At 45.5% G+C, this 21,607-nt stretch overlaps 2 protein-coding genes across 4 annotated transcripts in view; one reads left to right on the forward strand and one right to left on the reverse strand.

The window, feature by feature from the left end:
* Positions 1-15,364, reverse strand: part of RAD54L2 (RAD54 like 2) — a 176,221-nt gene extending 160,857 nt beyond the window's left edge. Inside the window, exon 1 of the mRNA XM_070237544.1 lies at positions 15,194-15,364. The gene's annotated coding sequence lies outside the window, so the exon portion shown is untranslated. The remainder of the gene's footprint in view (positions 1-15,193) is intronic.
* Positions 14,512-21,607, forward strand: part of DCAF1 (DDB1 and CUL4 associated factor 1) — a 78,361-nt gene continuing 71,265 nt past the window's right edge. The window contains exon 1 of one of the 3 annotated variants that reach the window (XM_070237553.1): positions 14,512-14,637. The gene's annotated coding sequence lies outside the window, so the exon portion shown is untranslated. Of the gene's footprint in view, positions 14,638-19,111; positions 19,448-21,607 lie in introns of those variants that run through there. The other 2 variants (XM_070237554.1, XM_070237552.1) reach the window with 2 other exon arrangements.

Below are 21,607 nucleotides of genomic sequence, written 5' to 3' on the forward strand. Positions count from 1 at the left end.
TTGAGGTTGGAGAAACTAGGGCCAGGGCTGGCTCCCCTGGTGATGGAAGCCCCTTCCATTCTCTCCTCCCAACATGCCATTGCCCTTCTCTGACATCATTCCTCCCTACCCTCCAGGAGCTTCCCTGACAACTTGGATGATGTTATGCCCTCGCAACCACCTTTGAAGATCATGGCACCCCCCCCCCCCAATTCACCTGTAGGAAAATGGGTTCTATTAGGAGGGAAATTCCTAGAATGATTTACACACACACCTGCCTATTGATAGCTCTGCCTTTAAGAGAGGTTAAAAACTCTGGAATCTTCCTGCTGGGATTAGACAAGACTCGCCAGCAACTTGTTAATCAATTAGAAACTAGAACTAAGCCTTCTCTATCACTGTGAACTCACACTTGGAAAAACACCCTCTTCCTTTCGCCTGTTTCACCTCCTCATTCCATGAAAGCCAGCTCAGTCCTTTATCCACCAGCAACACTTCTAGCCCACCCCTACTTCTGGATGCCAAAGCCATGATCATTCTGAACCAGGTTCCAAGGTGGCAAATAGCTGTATTTCTTTCTTCAACAGCCATGCTTTTCTTGGGATTTGTTTAACTTTCTGCTTGTACACTACTTCTCTCATACTAGATTATAATCTCTGGGAGGCTTTAAAAAAAAAATCCACCACAGTGTCTAATGAAGGCCTGGCAAACTTGCTGCACCATAACATTCCCCACTCAGCAATTTTTTACTGGGTAACTACCTTACCAGGTACTGTACTGCATACTGAGGAATAGTAATAAGACATGTCAAGCATAACTGTAAGCATTTGACAGGTATTAAAGCCTTTAATCCTCACATTGATATTGTGAGGTACGTACAATTACTATCCCACTTCAAAGACAGAAAAATTGAAGCTGGGAGGTTGGGTTTGAGCACAGGATACTTAGGTCCAGAGCCTACTCATAACCATGCACTGAAGTGAGTGAAGAACTATGCTCAAATTTGAATTTGAAGGACTCTGGTCCAGAATCCTTCTATAATTGTAACTAATGAAGTGTAACTAATAAAAACTTGTCCCGTGTGGAAGTTCATTGACCAGATACTTATTGTCCCCAAACTGTGCTTCAGATGCTGATCCAGGCCCTGGGGAGCACAGCACTGAACAGGAGAAAACAGGTCTCCACCCTAAAGTAGCTCACCTCTAATCAAGGGAGACAAATAGTACAAAATAATTTCAAATTTTAATGAGTGCTGAAAAGAACATAAAACAGGGGCCGGCCTGGTGGCTCAGCAGTTAAGTGTGCACGTTCCGCTTCGGTGGCCCGGAGTTCGCTGGTTCAGATCCCTGGTGCAGACCTGGCATGACTTGGCAAGCCATACTGTGGTAGGTGTCCCACATATAAAGTAGAGGAGGATGGGCACAGATCTTAGCTCAGGGCCAGTCTTCCTCAGCAAAAAGGAGGAGGATTGGCGGTGGATGTTGGCTCAGGGCTGATCTTCCTCAAAAAAAAAGGAAAAAAAACATAAAACAGAGGCCTGTATGGAAGAGAGGCTATCAGGAGAGGGGAGGCATTGGGTAAGAACACACTGATGAGGTGACATGTTAGCAGACAGCTGAATGCCAAGAATGCTAAAGAGAAGCATGTGAAGGCTCAGGGAAGGAGAATTCCAGGCAGAAGGACCAGCGCTCAGGCGCAGCATGGCGTGTAGAGAGAACTCCCAGATGACTGCCCTGGAGAGTGGAGAAGTGGCCTTTAGCCCTTCTCCCAGATTTCATGGTCTTGAAGTGGTCACTTTTCAGGCTGGCCCTGGGGAAAGCGTGAAAGATGCTGTTGATCAACTCCTAGGGGAAAAGCACAGATTAATGTACCTGATAAATAACCATGTACATTTGCCAAGGCAATAGATAGATGTCATAGACAGTTGCTTTTTAAAAGTCCTATAGAGAATAATGCCATTCAGTTCCATCAGCTTCCTCAGAGAAGCCCTCCATGACTACCTTACCCAATCTTAAGTAGCTGCCCAGTCACCATTACACCACCATTTTCTAGATCTGCAGAGACCTTAATGCTATCTGATATTTTTCTTTATCTGTTTTTCATCTCTCTCCCCTCAAGATTGTGAGGTCCATGGAACAAAGATCTTGTCAATCTTACTAAGATCCTCAAAATCTAGAATAGTTACAGAAGAGCTCGACAAATATGCTTAACAAATTGGAATGTCTTGGGCCCATTCTTGAAGCAGGCCTGTGAGGCACTGGGAATGAAAGGGAAGGGGTGAGGGTCCCTTGGAGATTTTGGCATGCCTGGGAAAGTTTACCTGAATTGTGATACCCTACAGAATGAGGTCATTTCTTGAAGGATGGTATCAATGAGGGGCCATGGGAAAATGGAGGGAAGAGCTCCCTTGCACAAGGTAGGGGTGTAGTACAAAAGAAGACTTGCTAAAGAAGGATCTTTAAGAATAAGGAGGCCTGGGGCCGGCCTGGTGGCTCAGCGGTTAAGTGCACACATTATGCTTCTCGGTGGCCCGGGGTTCGCTGGTTCGCTGGTTCGCTGGTTCGGATCCCGGGTGCCGACGTGGCACCGCTTGGCAAAAGCCATGCTGTGGTAGGCATCCCACGTATAAAGTAGAGGAAGATGGGCATGGATGTTAGCTCAGGGCCAGTCTTCCTCAGCAAAAAGAGGAGGATTGGCAGCAGTTAGCTCAGGGCTAATCTTCCTCAAAAAAAGAAAGAAAGAATGAGGCCTTAGACAGCAGAACAGCATGGGAAAGGGCATGGATATAGGAAAGACAAGAAAGAGGTAGTCCTAGCTGGACTTCAGGGTTTAGCTAGGCAAGCTGGGATGGGTCATTCCCAGCCTCTCAGTGTAACTGCTGACAGCTCAGTCAGTGGTCACTCCCAGATCAGTTTATAGCCAAAGTTTTGGTGGTTCAGGTTCCATTTAACCAGCTTCATGTGAAGGCTGGGTGGGAAATGTGAGGAGTCCTGGGCTCCAGGGCCGTGAGAATCTGCCCACCCTCACCACATACGCATACTCCCAGAAGCAAGGTTGGCTTTCATGATAAAAACACTCAGAAAACTAGGACAGAAGGTAACTTCCTTAACACGATAAAGGTATTTATAAAAAATCCACAGCTAATATTGTTCTCAGTGGTGAAACACTGAAAGCTTTGAAAGCTTTCTCCTTAAGACCAGGAACAAGACAAGGATGCCTGCCTTCACCACTGCTATTTAAGACTGCATTGGAAGTTCTAGCCAGAGCAAATACACAAGAAAAATATGAAAGCCATCCAAATTGGCCCTTTCCTGATTAAAAAAAAATTCAACAAACTAGGAGTAGAAGGAGACAACCTCAACACAATAAAGGCTATATATGAAAAGCCATAGCTAACATCATATTCAATGGTGGGAAATTTGAGGGAACTTTTTCCTCTAAGATCAGAATAAGACAAAGATGCCCACTTTCACCACTTCTGTTCGACATAGTTCTGAAAGTCCTAGCCAGAGCAAGTAGGCAAGAAAAAGAAATAAAGGCATACAAATTGGAAAAAAAGTAAAATGATTTCTGTTCACAGATGATATGATCTTACATGTAGAAAATTCTAAAGATTCCACAACAACAAAAAAGATCAGAGCTATTAAATGATTTCAACAAAGTTGCAGGATACAAAACCAACACACAAAAATCAGTTGCATTTCCATATACTAACATTGAACAATCTGAAAAGGAAATTAAGGAAACAATTTCATTTACACTAGCATCAAAAAGAATAAAATACTTAGGAATAAACTTAACCAAAGAGACAAAAGACTTGTACACAGAAAACTATAAGACATTGCTAAAAGAAATTAAATAATATACAAATAAATGGAAGGACATCCTGTGTTCATGAATTGTTAAGATGTCAATAGTACCCAAAGCACTATATAGATTTGATGCAACGTCTATCAAATAGAAATACAAATAGTTTTTTCAGGAATAGAAAAATCCATCCTAAAATTCGTGTGGAATCTCAAGGGACCCCCAAATAGTCAAAAAAATCTTGAAGAAGAAGAACAAAACTGAAGGACTCATACTTCCTAGTTTCAAAACCTACTACAGGGGCCAGCCCAGTGGCGCAGTAGTTAAGTTCACAGGTTTTGCTTTGGCGGCCCGGGGTTCATCGGTTCAGATCCTGGGTACACAGGGCACTGCTTGGCAAGCCATGCTGTGGTAGGTGTCCCACATATAAAGTAGAGGAAGATGGACATGGGTGTTAGCTCAGGGCCAGTCTTCCTCAGCAAAAAGAGGAGGATTGGCAGCAGTTAGCTCAGGGCTAATCTTCCTCAAAAAAAACCCAAAAAACCTACTACAAAGGTACAGCTATCAAGAGTATGGTACTGGCAGTAAAGTATGGTTGCTCATAAAATTAAACATAGAATTATGATATGACCCAGCAATTTCACTCCTAGGTATTTACCCAAAAACATTGAAACCAGGGACTCACACAGATACTTGTATGCCGGTGTTCATTGTACCATTATTCACAATAGCCAAAAGGTGGAGACCACCCAAGTGTTCATCAACAGATGAATGGATAAACAAAATGTGGTATATCCATACAATAGAATGTTATTTAGCCATAAAAAGGAATGAAGTACTGATACATACTATAAAATGAAGCATATTGAAAACAATATAAGTGAAATAAGCCAGACACAAAAGGTCACATATTACATGAAATATCCATAATAGGTAAATCCAGAGAGACAGAAAGCAGTTGATGGCTGCCAGGGGCTGAAGGAGGTGGGGGGTGGACAATGGTGAGTAACTGCTTAATGGGTACAGGGTTTTATTTCAGGGTGATGAAAATGTTTGAAACTAGATAGAAGTGGTGATTCCATAACATTGTGAATGTATTAAATGCCACTGGATTTTTCATTTTAAATGGTTAATTTTCTGTTATGTGAATTTTACCTCAATTAAAAAAAAAGAAAAACCTGAAGCTCAGAGAGTTCAAGTTACATAAGATCTCACAGCCAGTAACTGGTGGAGCCAGAATTTGAACCCAGATCTAAGAATTCATACATATATATGTTGCACAGTGAGAAGGTAGGAGTATTTACTTACTTTAGAGGTAAATGACTATTATGCTAGTGCTTTTCTGAGAGCAGGTTTCAATAAGGGAGGAGGGATGAGACCTTCTGCATAGTAGGTTATCAATACCTGTTTTTCTGAGTACGGGAGAAAGAATTGTCCCCACTTATAGACTCTAAGATCTGGAGAAAATCTGAAGTATCTGGGAGGGGCTGTAACTCCCTCCAAGAAGGGAAAGATTCTTCCTCAGGGATGGGGGGGGGGCAGTGGGGACCAGATCCTCTCACACGCTGTCTGAAAATCACTAAAATCACTAAATCACTAAACCTCCCTGAAATGGGTTCTTCATCTGTCAAATGGGATAATATGCTTGCAATGGTGAGAAAGAAATGGAAAGTGGCTGCAAACAGTGTTTGAAAGAGCTAAAGACATGTGCAGGTTAATTTAGTTCAAAGATAATTAGGCTAACATCTTTGCTGTTTTAAGTCAATTCTACCAGGATTGGTAGAGGATTATAGGTTCTTACTCACTCTACATGAGATTGGCTGGGATTCCCCAGACTTAGCTGCACTTTTGCAATTATCTTAGTTATAAATAGCATCTATCTCATTCTTATTGGAATTGTGTCTGACTTCCCCAGATGGGACCAGGTTGGTCCATATCAGTAGCCTCAAAGTCTAGGACAGGATTGGGTTCCTTGAGCATGTATTGAACAGAATATTAGGGTTGTCCACAGCCCCCATTTGCCTTGAGGGGATTCAGTTTCATTCAAAAGACCCTGGGGATTTGTTAGACAAAGACAAAAAGCACACAGCCCCTGAGACTCCTGGGGGACACAGGCACATAAACATAATTATAATACAGCCTTAACTCCTATGAGAACAAACTATCAGCAGCTGTTCAAAGGAGGAAATATCTGGTTAAGACACTCCAGGAGTCCCAACTTCCCTTCAGCTACTCCTCACTCATTTCCAAGTCTTACCCTGTTCTCATAGCTGTCACCCAATGTGTTGTTAATCATTGAGTGCTCAGTAACGTGTGGTTGGACTAATTCAAGCCACAGAGCCACCATCCCCTCTTGCTGAACCTGTCCTCCCAGTTAGGAAACTCAATCTGCTTTAATGCCTGGCCCAAATGTCAGTTCTTCTGTGATGCCTCTGTGCACCTGAAGGCCAGTCCTTTTCTGGGCTTTCTTGGCACTTCATCCCACAAATATTTATTGGGCACATTCTGTTTCATCCCTGGAGACAGAGTTATACAACTTGTCCTCTATCCTAAGAGCTCATGTCCACTGGGGGAGGCAGACCAGTAGCAGGCAGTTACCCCACTACAAGAGGAAAGCACAAGATAAATACCCTAAGAGTTTCAAGAGACATCTTTCGGGTCTACTTAGCCCATACTCCCCTTTGCAAAACTGCCGACCCATTCAGTAGTGAGGCCTGGAGAGTATGTTTGTGCTGTGTCTCAGTACCCTACCAGTAGCTGATGGGCCCAAGGAGAATACATAATTATAGATGGTTCAATTAGATTCTATATGCCAAGAATTTGGAGCCAAGTTTCAAAGATGCAAAGAGCTATGAAGCAACCAGTCAGAAGACACTGGGCTGAGAATCCCAGAGGAGAGAAGGAAGGAAGGACCAGGATTCCTTTCAGTGGAGTCCAAAAGATACTTCCTCTTCTCCTTACAGTCAGTTCATCTTTTGCTTAAAGGAGCTTCATGTGGCTTGGATATTATCAAAATGGCCCTAATGGAGGCAGGTGTGACCAGGCAAGCTCCCAACCTAGACTGGGGTGAGAGGAGAGAAGGGGGCAGGAACAGGAATGGGAGTCGGGTGAAAGATGGGGAGGAAGATTTTCAGTAAAGGAAGAGCAGAGGTAAGTCAAGAGGTGGGAACTGCATGAGTAAGATGTGAAGAAATGAGGCTGGAGATATGACCAGGGCCACGGTCACACCGGCCCTTGTAAACCACAAAAGTCTAAGACAACTTGCATTTCAAATTGCACCAAGACTGGAGGCTAGGAGATCATGCCTGGGGGTAGGGAGAAATCTACAATCGTCCAAGCAGGAGATGTTGGTGGACTAAACTGAAAGGAGGAAGGCACAAATGGACAAATGGAGTCAAAGTTATTTAGGAAATGATATTGTCAGGTCTTGGTAACTGAAAGTGTAGTTAAGGGAAGGGAGGAGTCAGGGTGACACTGCCTACCTGGGGATGCCTTTTATGGAGAGGGAAACTTAGCTGAGAATCAGAGCTAGAGAGGATGTGGTTGTTTAGAGCCTCATTCCTCAAAGTGTGGACCAGAACCAATAGCTCTGGCCTTACCGGGAGCTTGTTAGAAGTGTAGATACTCAGGACCCAACCCAATCTACCACAATAAAATTCAAGAGGCTTTCACTGATTCAGCGCCTGATGAGTTATCAGTGCTGGGCCCCTTCCTTTGCCTGTGCCTTGCTCTCTACCCAGTTTAACCTTTCAGGGACCACTGGGAATTTTAAGCCCTTCAGCACCAAAATTTGTAAACAGAGACCTTTGAGTTTTAGGGGTCTGTGAAGACCCTGAATATGTATACAGACTTTGATGTGTATGGGCAGTTTTCTGGGGAGAGTATCCCTAGCAAGTTAAGGACCAAAAGATAAATGAAATGGAGAAAGTTAGTGAAACCAAAAGTTGGTTCTTGGAAAAGATCAATAAAATCGACAAACCTTTAGCTCAGCTGATCAAGAAAAAAGAGAAGATTCAAATTACTAAAATCAGAAATGAAAGTGGGGGGCTGGCCCCATGGCCAAGTGGTTAAGTTTGCACGCTCCACTGCAGTGGCCCAGGGTTTCGCTGGTTCAGATCCTGGGCACAGACATGGCACCACTTGTCAGGCCATGTTGAGGCGGTGTCCCACATGCCACAACTAGAAGGACCCACAACTAAATAATACAACTATGCACTGGGGGGATTTGGGGAGAAAAAGCAGAAAGAAAAAAAAAAAGATTGGCAACAGTTGTTAGCTCAGGTGCCAATCTTAAAAAAAAAAAAGATGAAAGTGGGGACATTACTACCAGTTCTACAGAAATCAAAAGGATTATAAGAGATTACTATGAAGAATTGTATGCCAACAAATTGGATAACCTAGTTGAAATGGACAAACTCCTTTTAGAAATGCAAAACCTACCAAGACTAAATCATTAAGAAGTAGAAAATTTGAATAGACCTCTAACTAGAAGGAGACTGAATCAATAATCAAAAATCTCCCAACAAAGAAAAGCCCTGGACATGATAGCTTCACTGGTGAATTCTACCAAGCATTTAAAGGAGAACTAATACTAATCCTTCTCAAACTTTTCCAAAAATTTGAAGAGGAGGGAACACATGCTAATCTCATTCAATAAGATCAGCGTTACCCTGATACCAAAGCTAAATAAAGACACTACAAGAAAAGAAAACTATATATACCTTTAACCCTTATGAACATTGATGCAAAAATCCTCAACAAAATACTAGCAAACAATTTAGCAGCATATTAAAAGGATTATATACCACAACCAAGTGTGATTTATTCTTGGAATGCAAGGATAGTTCATCATACTAAAATTGATGTCATGTACTATATTAACAGAATGAAGGAGAAAAAAACACGTGATCATCTCAATTGAGGCAGAAAAGGCATTTGACAAAACTAAACACATTTTCATGATAAAAGCATATGACAGGGCTGGCCCGTGCCATGCTGTGGCAGCAACCCACATATAAAGTGGAGGGAGATTGGCACAGATGTTAGCTCAGGCCTAATCTTCCTCAAGCTAAAAACAAAAAGGAAGATTAGCAACAGATGATAGCTTGGGGCTAATCTTCCTCAGCAAAAACAAACAAACAAACAAACAAACAAACAAAAACCCCATTCAACAAATAGAGAAGAAGGAAACTACTTCTACTTCAACATAATACAAGTCATACATGAAAAATCCACAGCAAAAACCATATGCAATAGTGAAAGTCTGAAAGCTTTTCCTCTACCATCAGGAAAAAAGCAATGATGCCTGCTTTTGCCACTTCTATTCAACATAGTAGTGAAATTTCTAGCTAGAGCAATTAGGCAAGAAAAAGAAATTAAAGTCATCCAAATTGGAAAGGAACGAGTAAAATAATCTGTGTTTGCAGATAATAGGGTCTTATATGTAGAAAACCCTAAAGATTTCACACAAAAAAACCTGTTAGAACTAATGAATTCAGCAAAGTAGCAGGATACAAACTCAACACACAAAAATCAGTTGCATTTCTATACATTAGCAATGAAGTAAAAATAACACGTGTTCGTGACAATGTGGAGAAATTGGAACTCTTGTGCACTGTTGATAGGAATGTAAAATGGTAGAGCTTCTGCTCAAAAAATTAAAAATGGAAATACCACATGATCCAGCAATTCCACTTCTGAGTATGTACTCCAAAGAATTGAAAGCAGAGTCTCAAAGAGATATTTGTACATCCACGTTCACAGCAGGATTGTTCACAATAGCTAAAATGTGGAAGCAACCCAAGTGTCCATCGACAGATGAATGGATAAACAAAATATGATATATATATATATATACACACACACAATGGAATGTTATTCAGCCTTTAAAAAGGAAGGACATTCTGACATATTCTACAGCATGGATGAAACTTGAGGACATTATGCTAATAACTCAGTCACATTATGGACACATAATGGACATTAAGGACACATAATGTCCTTGAGGACATTATGAAACAACTCAGTCACAGAAAGACAAATACAATTCCACTTATACGAGGTATCTAAAGTAGTCAAATTCATGGAACAGAAAGCAGAATCGTGGTTGCCAGGGGCAAGGGTGAGTGAAGAATGAGGAGTTATTGTTTAATGGTTATAGAGTTTCAGTTTTACACAATAAAAAGTGTTAAGAAGATGGATGGTGGCGATGGCTGCACAACATTATGAATGTGTTTAATACCACTGACCTGTACACTTAAAATGGGTAAGATGGTAAATTTTATGTTATGTGTACTTTATCACAATTTAAAAAATGGAAAAAAACATTAGCTAAGAACCACTGGGACCCAGAAAAATGTTTTTACAGGTGGATGTGGGGCTCATAAGCACAACATTGAAGCATTGTGTAAGAGCAAAGTAAATATTTTTTCCTATAAAAAGCATTTATTTCCTACGTAAGCATATCTAGGGTTAGGAAACATAGATTTGGCCTTTAAAGAGCTACATGTCAACTGTTCTGGATGCTCTGACCCTCTTAAGTAGCCTTTGGGGTCCCAGAACATGTTCTTTGCAGCCTTTGTCACACTATATGGCTATTTGTGTAGCTGTCTCCTCTAGGAGCTTGTGAACATGAGGCAGAATGCAATTTCCTGCCCAGCACATGGTGCTCAATGAATGAAGGAAGGAAGGAGCAAAAGAGTAACCAGCAGGAGAGAGATGCACCTGCAGTTCTAAGAAGGCTGAGGGAAATCCCAGTTTGGGTTCTTACTGTGGTCCCCTTCATTTATTTCTTTCCTCTCCTTTGCAGCCTGTCCCTCAACCCACCTGCAGAAAGCCTTCCCAGATTGCGCCCAGGTACCACATTGAAGGTCTGGGCCTGCAGAAGAGCTCTTCGTCCCCATCTCCCTCTCACCTGGAGAAGGATGCAAGCAGGGGGTTCACAAAAAGAGACATGAGCTATCTAAAAAGAGTAGGGTAGGCTAGGGAAGGGAAGATGAGGAATGAGAGCCCCTGCTCCAGCACCTCCAACCCCAGATTCCAAAGGAGGGGGGCTTAGATGCTTCCTCATCCCTCCTCAGAGCAGGTGTCAACAGACCTGGTGGAGTCTGCTGGGCTGCTCCAGGCCCTCTGGGAAGAAGATGTCGTCCTTCAAGATGGCATCTTCATTAGGCTGCTGGGAGGGGGGTGAGTGCTTCAGGCCAAGTAGTCCCTGGGGTGCTGGCTGAATGCTCACCTCCTGTGCCTCCTTTCCTGATGGAGGAGAGAGCAGGAGCTCTGGACTTTATCCTTAGAGCTGAGCAGCCTTGGACAAGTTAGTTAACTTCTCTGAACTGCAGCTTCCTCATTTGTTGAAATGGAGCATGATGCCTACCTTGTAGGACTGTGAGAGAACACTTTGAAGGGCTGAGCATAAGACCTTGGACAAAGTAGGTGCTCAGTGCCTGTTAGGAGTCTGGATTGAATGCAGAACTCAAGCCCCAACAGAGGCTAATCACTGTCACAAGAGGCCTGGCTGTAGCATCACCAGTTAAACCATGTGACTGAGCTAGTGACAAAGCCTCTGGTGCCTCAGCATCCTGAGATAAAGGGCAGGAAGGGCCATCTCCCTCCCATGAGTGGCAGCTGGGAAGGAACCATGAGACAGAGATGGCTTTAGAATAAAACACAAAAATCAACTTATATTGAGCAATCACCTGTCTGTTAGCTCATATAATCCTTGCAAATATCATAGGGAGGGTACTATTCTCTGCATATGTCAGTTTTTATTTATTTTTTAAAATTTATAAATAGACTATTTTTTAGAGCAGTTTTAGGTTCACAGCAAAATTGAGCAGAAAGTACCGGGTTCCTCAAAACCGTCTGCCCCCCCAGCCTCCCCGACTATAAACATCCTCCACAAGAGTGGTACATTAGTCACAATCAATGAATCTACGTTGACACATCATTATCACCCAAAGTTCATAGTTTACATTAGGGTTCACTCTTGGTATTATACATTCTGTGGGTTTTGACAGATGCATAATGATACGTATAGCTCTATTTTTCAATACAATTTTTTAAAGTATTTTTGCTCCTGAGGAGCTTTTTTTTTTTCCCTGCTTTTTCTCCCCAAATTCCCCCAGTACATAGTTGTATATTTTAGTTGTGGGTCCTCCTAGTTGTGGCATGTGGGATGCCACCTCAGAATGGCCTGATGAGTGGTGCCATGTCCGCACCCAGGATCTGAACTGGTGAAACCCTGGGCCGCCGAAGTGGAGCGCACAAACTTAACCACTCAGCCATGGAGCTGGCCCTTCAACACAATTTTATTTTTATCAAAATAGTACATTCTTAGTGGCTACAAAGTTTGAGTACAAAAAAGGCTTATATGGAAAACCAACCATGCCTCTTTCCTGCCATCCCCACCCTTCCTAACCCCAGGTCCAGGCCCCAGGGGTCAGAGTGTCATCCTTTTTCTGTTGTCATCAGCCTCAGGGGGCCGCAACTTTGGCACTGAGGTAAGGAACCTTCTTCTCTGGATCAGGAACATCAAAAGGGACTGAGGATAAACGGCCAATGGGGCCAATTGGCCAGACTGGCTGAACACACCCTCTACCCCAAGGGTCAACCGGGCATAGCAAATAAGACATTCTAAAGGTATTTTAAAATCTCTGCTTGCTTCTTTAGAAGCACCAGTAATTATTTTCAGAGTTTTGCTGGATGAGAAGAGTGGACAGCTAAAGCCCAATAAAGGAAGGCTGCTGAGATGTGAAGCTGCCTGCGTGGAGGGAGATTTGGGTTCCGGCTGGCTGCATGGCCTGGGAAAACTCCTCCCCTCTGGACTTTGAGGTCCTTGCGTGAAAAACCAGGGGCTTGGACAGGTGATCACTAGTGCCCTGACTGTGATGATAGAGGGAGTCTGGGCTGCTGCATTTGCTAGCAGCCCCATCTCTGGAGCTCTTCCTGTGAGTTAGGTGTTTCCTTGGAAACTAACCTCAAAGTAGGCAATATTGCCCCATTTTACTGATGAGGAATTGAGACTCAGAAGGGTTGCCAGGGCCACACAGCTAGAGAAGGGCAGGGTCAAGATTCTAAACCAGAGTGTATGCTCTCCTTGCCTGAGGCTGGATCCCTGAGCCTTCTATCCTTCTTTCCCTGCAATAAGTACTCTGGAGTATGTGGGTGGGTGGGTGGGTAGATAGGCAGCTGGGGAAGAGGGGGATCCCATGGCTTCCAGTAGGAGCAGGGCCCAGCTTACTTGGCCCCCAGGATTTCACACCTCTAGGCCCCACCTCAGGGTGAAGACCCTCATGCCCATATTCTGTTTAATACCAATCTCTCCTCCTAGACCAGTGGTTCTCTGCCTTGGCTGTGAATTAATCGCCTGGGGAACTTTGGAAAACAATGATGCCTGTGTCTCACCTGTGGACCTTGCACCATTACTCTGCTCTTCTGAATTTGTTGTCCTTCTTAGAGTAGGCAAGGCTCTGATGTTTCTCATGGATTCTTTCAAACAAAAGCCCCTGGAATCCAGATCTGCCTGGCATGTAGGGTGGGGAACCCACCTTGCCCAAGTCCCCTCTGCTCTGCATCTTAGGGGAAATGAAATGGGGAGGACAGAGTTTGTTCTCCACCAGGCTTCCCTGGGCATCTTCTGGCTCCTAGGTGAGGCTGGCAGGCCCATGAAATCAAATATGTCCTGCATTCAAAGAAGGACAAAGACAGGCCTGCCCCAATGGCCTAGTAGTTAAGTTTGGGGCCCTCTGCTTTGGTGGCCCAGGTTCAGTACCCGGATAAGGACCTACACCACTCACCTGTCAGTGCCCATGCTGTGGTGGCAGCTCACATTCGAAAAGAGGAAGATTGACAACGGATGCTAGCTCAGGGCAAACCTTCCTCAGCAAAACAACAAAAAAAGGGGACAATTCTAGAGGCTACAAGGGTCTCAGAAGAGAATCAGGCAAAGCTGAATGTTACCTGGAGCAGTCCAACAGGTGAGGGCACTCCAAGGCCATCAGGGCTGCTTATCAATGCAGCAGAATTTGGCAGCATGGAATATTCAAGTAGATAACCATGGACAGGTTGCGTAGAGGGGAAGATCTGGTGCCCGACTTGTGGGTCTTAACCTCTCTTTGCAATGGAACACCCAGAATATCAGTGATCGGAGCTGGCCCCGTGGCCGAGTAGTTAAGTTCGCGCACTCTACTGCAGGCCGCCCAGTGTTTCGTTGGTTCGAATCCTGGGCGCGGACATGGCACTGCTCATCAAACCACACTGAGGCAGCATCCCACGTGCCACAACTAGAAGGACCCACAACGAAGAATGTACAACTATGTACTGGGGGGCTTTGGGGAGAAAAAGGAAAAAAATAAAAATCTTAAAAAAAAAAAGAATATCAGTGATCAGGACCTTTATATATACTCAGTTGGGGCAGGCCCCCCACCCCCTTTGCCACCCCCTGGGTCTCAAGGGATAGGCCCATGGCCAAAGACCACAGACCCAAGCCCCAGCTTTCTTACCTCCTGGCAATGACCAAGACCTGAGAAACTGTCCTCATCACCAGGTCTCCAACAGACCCCCTCACTCTCAACAACCTGAGCATCTCTAAACTTCACATGCCTCTCCAGAGTCCAAAGGCCACTTCTGAAACCCTCTGTCCACCCAAGTCATGCCCACTAGTCCCTGGTTGTCCTGGTCCCTGTTCCTGTGGGGAGGCAGCTAGCTTTTGTGACTTCACAAAAGGCTATCTTGTGACAAGTTTGGGCCTAATGAAACAAGAGCTGGGCAGAGGGGCTCCCCCCAGGAACATCATGTGACTTTTCATGGAGAGACAGCCCCATCTCTGAGAGAATGAAGAGGAACCGCCTCTTAGTAAGAACCCAGGACATATTCTACACTTAGAAACATATTTCCTTGATGACTTCAGCTCCCAGGCCTAACTGGGCACTCCTGGCTATATCAGGCAATATCTCTGGGGGGGGGGGGGGGGGTCCAGGCCCATTGCAGCCAGGTTTGGGGAGGAGCAGGAGGTCGTTACTCCAGGTGGTGGTGGTGGGTCTCTGACCTCTGAATCTGGGGTCAGACCAGCCTTCTCCCATTAGACAAAGCCATTCTTCTCTAGGCTTTTCAAAGTGAAAGAACTGACAGAGTGGTAAGCTTTATCTGACCTAAGTCTTCATCAGGGTGTGCCCCAGTAGCCCCCAGAGTACTTTCAAAGGGGTCAGGCCAGAGATCCCTGAAGCCTGTAGAAAGGTCTTGTGGCTACAGACGGGCATTGCCAAAAATCCAAAGGCTTCTCTCTCCAATGCTGACTCCACTGTTGTTTCCTCCCAGAAGGATTTACAATTCCAGGAACCTGAGACAAAAGAGACTGGGGGCTCTTTCTCCTTACCTTCCCTGCCTCTGTCTCCCTACCTCTAACACTTACCTGGAGCATAGCCTCCGAGAAGGCAGGGCCCCAGGAGTCAGATGATAACTGGCAGTCAGGCTGGGGGATCTGACAGGTCCTGGGGTTATCTGCAGGGCAGAGCTTGGCACTCTTTATGCTACAGCCCCTGTTTGTGCTGGGCAGGTCCATTGTGAGGGTCGCCCAGAGTATGCAACCTCTGGCGACCCCCTCTGGCCTCTACTTTGATTGTGACATCACTATCCTGCCAGAGGACCCCAGGGAAGGAAGTGGGTGTTCTCTGTGTAGGGTTTCCAGATGCGGGTTTCATCCCAGGAGGGAGGCAGGGTCCATGGGCTGGTTTGGGGAGCTTCCCATCCAAGGGGCTCCTTGGCCTTGACTGCTTCACCCTTGATCATTGATAGCCCGCACAGGCATGAGGAGGCCTGGGAGCAGATCCTCTTAAAAGCACCCTCTTCTCTGCTGGGACAGAGAGTGAATAGGTGATCCCCAAGAGTGGCTACTCCACTATTTCCCAGTGCTTCTGAAAATGTGCCCTAGGATTTTTCTGGTAAGCAGCTCATTTCTCATGTAAACAAGGAAAACCTGAGCTCTTCCAGCAGGTAGTACTGGGGGAAAGAGGAACCAGGAAGAGATGAGCTGGTCCTGAAGAAGTGCACTGGAACACCACAGGCTGAGAATAATCCAAAGAGGAATCGCCATCACGTAGCTGACACTTAGTGTGTGCCAGGCCCCAAGCTAAGCACTTTACATGCATTATCACATTTAATCCTCATAACAATGCTAGAAAGGAGGTATCATTACTCCCATTTTCCAGCCAGGGAAACTGAAGCTTGAGAGGTGAAATAATTAGGCCAAGCTCCCACAGCCGGTAAATGGGAGCACCAGTATTAGGATGCAGGTCTGTTTGCCTCCAAAGCTGGACTCAGCTTCTGACCTGTCTCCTGCAAACTCTTCCCAATAAAGAGGAAAAACTATTTTATTATCCCTGATGATCAGGGATAGGGTTAAAGAGAGAAGGGTAGAAAGGAATTTGAGCTTGATATTACCCAGATCATCAGCTTTTAGATAAGGGAGCCTTGACTACTTGGCCTGTCTAATTTTTAATGAGACCTATTGGGAGGCAGTTCTGATTTGCTTCCAGTCATTTTACAGATGATTTAAGTGAGGCCTTGGGGGCCACAGAGGGGAGTGCTTGGGGTCTGTGGCTGAGCAGTGGTTCTGAGGTGGGGTTGCCAGATAAAATATAAGATGACTAGTGCAACTTTAATTTCAGATAAACAATAATTTTGAAAATATAAGTATGTCTTAAATATTGCATGGAGCTCTTCTTGGGGCTCCTTGCTCTAGCTGGGTCCCTGGTATGTGGAAGCTGGGGTGTGGCTGAGGGTCATTGCTTCATTTATCACTTGAGCCTCAGGCCCCTCCATGAAGTTGTGTTGGTGGGAGCAGGAGAGATTGATTTCTGGAGATTGCAGCTGCTGTGACCACTGGACAAGGTGGAGGCTTAAACTGTGTGGAGCCTCAATTTTTCCCTCTGTAAAAAGAGAGTGGTGGGTGTGGATGTAGTCATAGAGGAGTGGTTGCTTTGTACACCTCTTGGATAATGAGCGTAACGTTCCACTTTTCTAGGAGGCTGTTGGGGCTTCTAGGTAGGGAGAGGTCACCCAGTAAATGATTAGAATTTCCTCTTTGTCCAGGCTGGGGTCCCCAGAGCATGGCAGGCCTGAGTCTCTCCTTGGTAGCTCCTGTGACTCCTGGACACTTGCAGTAGCAGTCTTGTTCAGCCAACAGGAGAGTGAAAGTGGATGTGGGACAGTTGGCCTTGCCTCCCGACCCTGTGGAGTTGTAGGTGGAGGCACAGGAGTTATGGTGGCACCAGGGTAGGGATGGGCTGGTTGGGAGCATGTGGGTCTGGGGAGACTGTGAAGTAGGTGATGGGAGAGAAGGGGTGGTGGTAGGGTGAAGAGGGGGAGAAAGGTGAGTAGCATCCTGAGGCCTAGAGGACTTGATGCCATTGATTTTCCTACCTCAGTGCATGGGCATGTTTGAGGGCAAAAGTGAGTAGAGCACCTAAGTCTGTAGCCCTTGGGGTCAGGGCTGGGCAGCTTTTGCCCCCTGCCATTGGGTACTCCTGCAAGCATTACTGCTTGCCCTTTTGATGGTGGCTGCTGCTTTCTGAGGCACATCACAGGGTGGGTGGGCACAGGCAGAGCAAGAGGGACAGAGTCCAGAGATATTCTTCAAAAAGGCCAAGGAATATCTTTCCAAAGATTCAGAGTGGGACTCCCAGAGTGGGAGTCTGGGAGTGCCTGCAAGTGTGCGGCTGTGGGTGTGGGTGTTGGCAGGGATGCGGGCACCTCAGGAGTTACAGAGTAGAGATTCTGGAAGGAGGAGCTGCTAGGCAGGTGCTCTATAGCTTCTACTTTGCTTCTCAGCTTCCTGCGCCCTGGCTTCTCCAAAGCCCTTTGCTGCCTTTACTCAACCAGTGCCCCAGGCTGGGTTTCTAAAGGAGAGTAGTGCCATCTGGTGGCAGGATGAGGTTGTGCCAGGAGCAGGTGAGCTGGATCCTAGGTTCCCACTTTCAGGACCAGCGGTGAAATTCACCATGGCGCTGGCTACACCATGGACATAAGGAGGGTATTTAAGGCTTGAACACTCTATTCTCAAGCATTTTGGGTTCACGGCCTGGGGAGGCGTGGCAGGAAAGTCAGCTGAAGCAGTGCTGTAAGTCAAGCATAGGAAAGTTAACAAGTCCAGCCTCTGGATCCACAAACCTCGTCCCCATTCCTTGGGCTACCTCTCTGCGCTCAGATTTCTCATCTGTATAGGTGGCTAACTGTATCTACCCTGTGGGATGGTAGTGAGGGTTATATGAAAAAGTGTGAGTAAAAAGCTTGGCTTAGAGCTGAGCCTGCTGTAAAGTCAAAGGAAATGGTAGCGGCCATTACTGATATAGGCAAAGTTCCAGAACCATGGAGAGCCCTGTGTCGTGGCAGATGAAAAGGCTGCAGAGATGCGACATGTTTGTGGCGCTGCCACCCCACATTCTGGAATTTTGTGCCTGAGCAGCTGCTCCAAGTTATACACTTAAGTGAAGGAAGGAGATCTCTTTTCTGGAAAGAAGGGGAATGGAGTCTGGCCAGTGGGGAATGGAATCAAGCATCCAGCAACTAGGCGCTGGTTAGTTTCTTACTAGCAGCCAAAGCTGAGCATGGCAGCAGGCTTGCTGTGTCCTCTGTTCCCTCTGTAAAAGCGTTGGCTGTGAGGACTCTATAGAAATGCACAGAAACTTGCTCAGGACTTCCAGGGAGACAAAAGCTGGATAGGATACCGTCAAGGAGAGAGTCTGTTAAGCTGTGGAGTCACGTTTATCTTTCATGTCCCTAAAAAGGGATCCCTGAATCAGAATCGGGAATGATTCCGGTTCTGCAGCTAAGCTAATAGTTGTGTGATGTTACGCAAGTCTCTCATTCTCTCCGGGCCTCATTTTTCCCAGCCGCAAAATAAAGGAATTCAATTAGATGACCTCTCAGGTTAGCCCTGCCTTTTGATTTTTTCCTTTTCTCTGCCTCACATATAACACCTAGGATAAATATTTATTGATCCTACGGGCTAGGTCTTGAACAGAAAGACAAAGAAAAACCAGTGCCTTCTGTTTAAAGAGCGCTGTGATTTCTGATACGCTCGTGAAAAGTATTTTCTCAGATCCTGGTATGTTCTAGATATAATGGGGCAAACGGGAGAATAAAACAAAAGCTCTCCTCTGCCACACAAGGCAGAAGAAGGTACTGAAAAGGTATCAAGCGGTTATAGCCCTAGCTTGGGAGGATCTGGGGACTCGCTTTTCACTTCCGCCTGCCGAAGCAGCCAATGAGTACACTGCAGTTCGCCTTTATCCCTAAAAACTACAAATTCTAGAAGTCAATGCGCGGGGGCGAAGTGCTCATGCGCCAATCAAGATTAGTGGGCCCCGTCCCTAAAAGCGGAACTTCATTTCCCGGCGGCCCCGGGGCTCGTCAATATTCCTCAGTTCGTGCTGGCGTTCTCCTCCCGCCTCCCACTTCCCACCACCAAGCCTCGCGCCAAGTCGGGACGCGCGCGCGCGCGCGCGCGCGCTGGGCACGTAGCACGTGAGTGACGCATAATATGTGTGCCGCGCTGGAGCCGTGGTCGCGCTGTGAGTGAGGGAGAGTGAGTGCGGGACCTGAGGCGGTGTGTGTGAACTGTGGCCGCTGGCGGGGTCAGGGGGGAGCGGCGGAGCCGCCCGGGAAGGTGAGTGGGGAAGGGAAGGAGATGGGTTTCTGGGAGGGGCGCGAGGAGATAAGGCGCGTGGCAGAGCGGGCGGGAGAGTGGGCGCCGGGCTGGGGGAGGGGCGGCACCTGCCTGGGCCGCGGGCGGGGAGGGGGCGGGCCGGGCTGCTGGGGAGGCTGGGCTGGGGGCCTGACAGGACTTTTCCTCCTCCTGATTCTTGGCTCGGGGGCGGGGCCTCCACGTTCTTCCTCCAGTCCGCAAAAGAAGCTTCCCGAGAGTAACTCTTCCGCCCGGAGTCGGGGGTAGGAGGTGTCACCCCTACCTGGAGGAGGGGCGTCTCTTATACCCCTCGTCGCCTTTTTCTTCCCAATCCTCCTAGTCTCTGTTCCGTACGAGCTGAGGGGCTCCATCTTCCTTGCCGTACGGCGGCCCCTTTCCCAGACTCTGTCTCCGCCTCCAGTTCCAGTCACCTGGGCGGGCTCTCCGCTTCCTCGGCCTCGTGCCACCTCCCTCTGCACCGCCCGGCTCTCGGACCGCGGGTGGGGGGGGTGGAGCTTTCCGGGCACTCCTCCCACACCCATGGTGGAGAGAGGTGTGAGGGTCCTGCAGAGTGGAGCCAATCCTCCCACTTCCCAGGACCCTATTCTTGGGGGTTATACTTGTTTTTAGCTGGGATTTCAGAGGCGTTTGCTCAACTCTTTTCTTCCTAGACGATTTTCGTCTCACTTCCTCATATTGCTGTGTTAGCGCTCGGGTTTCGCATTTGTTGAAGTAGTTGTGGAGTGTTTGTAGTAGTTATTTTTGAGTCCCAAATGACTTGTCCTTGTCCTAGTCATGTTGACCTCAGTTTTTCCTTACTCTTTCTTTTCAATGAACACTTTTAGTCTACATGTTTTAGTTATTAATTTGTATTAGCAGCATCTTTCTGTTCTCAACGTTTTGAAAGGTACAGAGTGAGGTTCATTGGCAGTGTCATCCTGTAATTTTCTTTTTCCAGCTTACTGGAGTTTACCTTTAAGGTTTATATAAGCTCGTATATTTAGACTCTTTAGAAATCAACTTGGTATTTTTTTGCTTGATGCTGTCAAGATTTGGGTTTTGTATATAGCAGTTATTCATTATCTATTTTTGAGTGGTGATATATTTTTGGATGTTAAGGAGATAATAGATACAGAATTTGGAGAATATAAAGAAAATCACTTTGCTCAAAATCTCTTGAGTGGTTGCTGAGCAGTGTTTTTACTGTTCTACCTGTTGTACAGTTGTTAAATTTACTAAAGGGAGGATCTGGTAGAATGAACCACATGTTAGTTTGAAGTGATTGAAGTTGGTTTATTACCAATTTTGTTACATTGTTTTTGTAAGGGAGATGGTCATGGACAGTAATAGAAAATAGTTACACATGATCTTATATGTGATACTAATTATTGGATAAATTTTATTTGAAGCTCCAAACTTGGATTTTTTTCCCCTGGTTTTTTTTTGTTTGTTTGTTTTTAGATAAGGAAGAATACTTTCAGACATTTGTTTCAGGATTATAACCTTATGAGAATCTGTCCTTAACATGGACTTTATTTTAGACTTTGGGATAGTTTCTGCCAAATGCCATTCAGTATTGTATGTTAGAAGAGGACAGATTTGTGGTTTAATTAAAAAGTTACAAAAGGTTACAAAATAGTGGAAAAATTGTAGAGCTAGGGTGATAGTGTATAGTGAAAAGTGTTTCTGCTATCTTTATCCCTCAGAAAGTCAATTACCTGTGCAAAGTGATAGATATTATCCTTGTGTATTCTTCCAGGGATATTTTCTTCCAGGGACACACCCCCCCCACACACTCTCTCACACACACACTTTACTTTTCTCACTTGACAGTGTATTTGAGAGTTGGTCCAAATTAGGAAAGGAAATTATTTTCTAACTTTTTAGTATGAAAATTTTCAAACGTTAAAAAGTTGAAAAAATGGTAAAATGAACACTTGTTTATCCATCCAGATTCAACAGTTGTTAATATTTTGCCATATTTTCTCTATTTATAGGTGTGGTGTGTATTTCTTTATTTTGTGGAACCGTTTCAAAATAGGTTGCAGAAACATCGTACCCCTAAATACCTTGGCAGCCGTCCTTTAGAAGAAAAACATTGTGCATATTTTTTGTAGGCCTTTATATTATTCCATTGTATGG

The sequence above is a fragment of the Equus caballus genome, chromosome 16 (genome assembly GCF_041296265.1).
Source record: "Equus caballus isolate H_3958 breed thoroughbred chromosome 16, TB-T2T, whole genome shotgun sequence".
Taxonomy (NCBI): Eukaryota; Metazoa; Chordata; class Mammalia; order Perissodactyla; family Equidae; genus Equus; species Equus caballus.